The 5,000-nt window shown below is 42.6% G+C and overlaps 3 non-coding genes across 3 annotated transcripts; 1 reads left to right on the forward strand and 2 right to left on the reverse strand.

The window, feature by feature from the left end:
• Positions 1 to 230: 230 nt before the first annotated feature.
• Positions 231 to 302, reverse strand: TRNAP-AGG (transfer RNA proline (anticodon AGG)). The gene has a single exon. It is a non-coding gene; the product is annotated as a tRNA-Pro (tRNA).
• A 2,504-nt stretch (positions 303 to 2,806) lies between these two features.
• On the forward strand, positions 2,807 to 2,878 carry TRNAP-UGG (transfer RNA proline (anticodon UGG)). The gene has a single exon. It is a non-coding gene; the product is annotated as a tRNA-Pro (tRNA).
• An 830-nt stretch (positions 2,879 to 3,708) lies between these two features.
• On the reverse strand, positions 3,709 to 3,780 carry TRNAP-UGG (transfer RNA proline (anticodon UGG)). The gene has a single exon. It is a non-coding gene; the product is annotated as a tRNA-Pro (tRNA).
• Positions 3,781 to 5,000: the final 1,220 nt, after the last annotated feature.

Genomic DNA, 5,000 nt, shown 5'->3' on the forward strand with positions numbered 1-5,000 from the left:
CAATTTCAAATTAATGACTGTCTGATGGTCTGTGGATCTGTTTCGCTCTGGGTACAAAAAGTACAAAAACCTGGTCAGAAAAAGAGTTTTCGAGATCCAGACAATTCTCATGGATTTCAGATATTTATTCTCATTCTCTCTCTCTCTCTCTCTCTCTCTTTATTATTTACGTTGGTTAATCTGTCTTCACTGTACTGGATATTAGGATATTATTATCATTCGAAAATTCAGGGCCTGACCGGGATTTGAACCCGGGACCTCTCGCACCCTAAGCGAGAATCATACCCCTAGACCATCAGGCCGTTGCTCTGTTGGGTTGTCCTGTGTGTAAATAAATCTTAGTATCGATTGCCAAAAGGATTAAGTACAGCTCTAAGCATCGTATAGCCTTTATCACATAACCATGCAGTGCTAGTGAACTACACACATATACGTTCTTCCTTCTTCTTCCTTTATTATTGATTATCACTGTATAATCATGTTTTTTACTTATATGTAAACCTGTAAATGTACACCTAGTACCTGATAACAGTAGTTTCATATTATATAGAAAGACATCTGAGTTTACCGTTTCCTCCAAAGAAACATTTCAAAACATCTCTGAGTGTTTACTTCGTGAAATCCTGGCCACTCAATTCACGTTCATTTGATGAATTTATTACAAATCTTATTATCCATAAAGTGTATTGAATTTTGTCATGTGAATTTAACGTAATAATTTTACTGATGTATGGTTCTAAGTTTCGAGTGCCTGCGAGCTGTTGTTAGTGGTATGTTGCTTGCCATCGAGTTCTGACTAACAAGAATACTGTTGTATATCTCGTGCCGGGTCGTTTGCTTGACATGAAGTAATCAAGGAACTGCTCCGTGGTTTAAGTATGTTTGAGTATGTATGTATGTATGGCTCCTTCACACGCAGGTTCATTCAGTAAGGAAACGTAGGAGTCAGATTCCACACCTAACATAGGGATATTATCTTGTACTGGTTGTGGGGTGAAATAAAAGTCAAATAACCAAAATACTCACACACACACAAATATACCGAATTAAAAATTTCCTCAAACTTTCGAGAGAAAAAATACGTCTATATTTCACGCGATGCACTACATGGTTGATTACATCTGGTCGTATTTTTTTAACACTCCCTGAAACAACACATGGAAAAGGCACTGATTCTACCCGGTCACACTCTAACATGGACTAACTTAACTAAGTTACGGGATAGAGCGGACTTCATATACAAGAGATCTGTCTGTACTTTAGGAATCGCTTGACAAACCCGAAAAGAAATCCCTGTGAAAGAGCATCAGTTTTCTTTGGAAACTGACATTCACTTCTGCGTTGCGTCTTTGTGGTCCAAATGTTGCTAGAAGTATTTGAACCGTTGGATCTACAGTAGGGGTCGGCAACCCTTGGCACGAGTGGCTATGGCAAACCACGTGTATATTAGAATACAGTAATGATAATAGCAGTGGTTACTATTATTGTTATTATTATCATCACATGAAGGAAATGGGGAAGGGGAGGAAAGTAGTAAGAAATCTAAGCAAGTCCACCGCTTCATGGTCTCGTACGAAACAGAGGGAGCATTTAATGTTTGATTTCAATATGAATGCTCTGTTTACGTATTTGTAATATCGCTTATCCTGAAGTGAAAATTAATAGACAAAAGAGAAGTCATAGTTGGCACTCGAGGTGATTCAAATCAAGAAGTTTACTCGCCACTGCCTCACTGCGCGAGAAAGTTTGCGTCGCTGTTCCCAGTCCTTCCTACGAAAGTGACCTTCGTGAAACAGAATCTAATGCATTATTTAAGCAAGTACGTTCCAAAAAGGGAACTACCGTTGTAGAGGAGAGGAACATAGGGAATGTTGCTGCCTCACTGAGATGGAAAAGCAGAGCCCAGGAGACTTATTCAAGGTTGAAAAACGTTGAGGGAAGTTGAAGAGGGAAATAAACAAAATGGCGATGACCTAAAGAAAAGCCCATATCCACGATGGCGGCTCCAAGATGGTTCAATTTAGAGGGCTGAGAGGAAGGGGAAGTCGAATAATGTGCAGGCTTAACGAAACAGACTGAGGAAGGAAATAGAAACAAAACGAATGGATATTTTTTTCTCAGTGAGCCGAAGACTTGAACACTAAAGCAATAAGGCTGTATTTAACTTGCACAGGAAGGACCTATGACATCCACTTTGACAAGTAAATATCTAGTACAGACCAGGCCTAGACTAACAAACCTGTGAGAATCTGCGTACAATATGTCGAAAACGGTCAAGAAAGCAAACTGCTTGGTCAGAGGCTTCGGTCTCTTGTTGATGAGTGGTTCAGCATTTCCATGGCATTGTATATCATACCGCAAAGTTGGGAAGCTAAAAGGCGCTGGAATGTGCTTTGGCCCTTCATGCAGCGAGATCATATCTAGGTTATATTTGATTAATCTTAGGGCATCATCAGGTATCTTTAACGAGGGTCGCCTTCTAAAAAGGGGTGACAGTAATATCAAGAGAAAATAATTCTTCCGACGCCAGAGCTCCTATCATGGCGACTCAAGCAGAACAAACGACTCTCAGAAGAAAAAAAAAATCTACCCACTATTGTTCATGGAACTGCAAAAATTCCTAGTGAAAATCAATTCAATCCACAGTTTCTTTTGGTTTTCGGCAGTTAGACTTCTGATGTAGACGTGGCCGAGACAATCAGCACTGCCTTGGACTGACGTCAGTGAGTGTGGGTGAACGAATAACAGCTGATACAAAACTTTACAGGTGTTATTTAGTACCACTTCCAACACTCGAAGTCATATCGGCCTGATGGTCTAGGGGTATGATTCTCGCTTTGGGTGCGAGAGGTCCCGGGTTCAAATCCCGGTCAGGCCCAGTTTTATATCAGGTTAAGAGATGGTCATCCCAGGTTCCACTAGCCTTTACCTAGTCTTTTCCTAGCAATACTGCTAGGAAAAGACTAGAATGCGCTGACGATGGCAACAATGGTAAGCCTGTGTGGATGCGGGAATGAGGAGGGTGGAAAGGGACTTTATCATTTTCATTAAAACAAATAAATATACAAACATATTGAGTGTATGTGAGTGTATATTTATTTTCATGACAGTTTGATTGCGTTGTAGGGTACAAGAAACTGGGATCTAATTTCAGGTCATATATATATATATATATATGTGTGTGTGTGTGTGTGTGTGTATGAAAATATATAACACCCACACATGAATACTGACTACACGTTGACATGAATCTCAGCACCAGAGGGCGAGCAGTTCTCTCGGCAGCACCGCCCTCTGGTCCACTTCCTCTAATCTGGTATTCTGTCTCACTATCTATATCTTTATCGTCTCTTTACGATAAATTTCTTTCCTTCTGTTTCAAGGTGAAACTAAAAGCCAAGGTTTCCTACAACGGAATCAAACTCCAATAAACTAAAGTCGCAAAGCTACCGAAGCATTTTGTACATAAATTAACTAAGTACATAAATACACTTCCTTGTATTTATTGATTGCTGATGTTCATTTTATTTGTTTATTTCCTTCCATTCAAAACAGCAAGCTCCTTTTTCATGCTCTTGATTTCCGCCTGCCCTGAGCCCCTCCCTCCGCCGCTGCCACAGCCAGCTACGTTTGTCCTTCCGTAGTATGTCCTTTCACCTGCCTTATGCATGAACCTGTCATGACCTGCTCTTCACCGGACACAAAACTGGGCCTGACCGGGATTTGAACCCGGGACCTCTCGCACCCAAAGCGAGAATCATACCCCTAGACCATCAGGCCGATAAGAAGGTGAAGGCTCGCAGGTAGTTATAAGCAACACCTGCAGATCCTTGTAATAACTCTAGTTCATTCGCTCTCACTCTCTGACGTCACCCCGAGGCCGCGTTATCCGAACCCCACGCACACCCGTCGTCCGTTAGTTTGAATAGAAACTTTGTCTTTTTGTTTAAATTAGTTTAGAATAGATAGTTCTACTGGGATCTTGATGTCTTGATGTCGAGTGATTTTTGCTGACTCATACTCAGGACTCTGCACACAATATTATATAATGTGGATATTTTTACCTTCTCTCTCTCTCTCTCTCTCTCTCTCTCTCTCTCTCTCTCTCTCTCTCTCCCTCCCTCCTTCTCTCTCTCTCTCTCTCTCTCTCTCTCCCTCCCTCCTTCTCTCTCTCTCTCTCTCTCCCTCCCTCCCTCCTTCTCTCTCTCTCTCTCTCTATCTATCTATCTATCTATCTCTCTCCCTCTCTCTCTCTCTCTCTCGCTCTCTCTCTCTCGCTCTTCCCTCCTCCTCTCTCTCTCTCCTTCTCTCTCTCTCTCTCTCCTTCTCTCTCTCTCTCTCTCTCTCGCTCTCTCTCGCTCTCTCGCTCTCGCTCTCTCGCTCTTCCCTCCCCCTCTCTCTCTCTCTTTCTCTTCCCCCCCCCCCCTCTCTCTCTCTCTCTCTCTCTCTCTCTCTCTCTCTCTCTCTCTCTCTCTCTCTCTCTCTCTCTCTCTCTCTCTCTCTCTCTCTCGCTCTCGCTCTCTCGCTCTTCCCTCCCCCTCTCTCTCTCTTTCTCTCCCCCCCCCCTCTCTCTCTCTCTCTCTCTCTCTCTCTCTCTCTCTCTCTCTCTCTCTCTCTCTCCCTCTCTCTCTCTCTCCCCTCCCCCCCCCTCTCTCTCTCTCTCTCTCTCTCTCTCTCTCTCTCTCTCTCTCTCTCTCTCTCTCTCTCTCTTTCCGTTGCTCTTGCAATGAAGCAGCAACATTTCCTGTCATCTTCTGGTCTGGAGAAGCAACGCCAGTCCACCATCTCGTGGAATACTGTGATTATATTTTCCAGAAATTTTGGAAATTAAAAGGAAATGGAGCCTGCGGACAATAATATATTCAGTGATATGTGCTCTGACTCGTAAGAATCAGAGAGCAGATATATAATACCCTTTCTGGGTAATTCTGGTTTGTTTTTTAACAGTTTAGGTTAGTCCGCGCGACTATTAAGTGAAGAAAACGAAGGATTCTGAGTGT

The sequence above is a fragment of the Penaeus japonicus genome, unplaced genomic scaffold (genome assembly GCF_977035675.1).
Source record: "Penaeus japonicus unplaced genomic scaffold, GWHDUDI00000001_assembly GWHDUDI00000004, whole genome shotgun sequence".
NCBI lineage: Eukaryota > Metazoa > Arthropoda > Malacostraca > Decapoda > Penaeidae > Penaeus > Penaeus japonicus.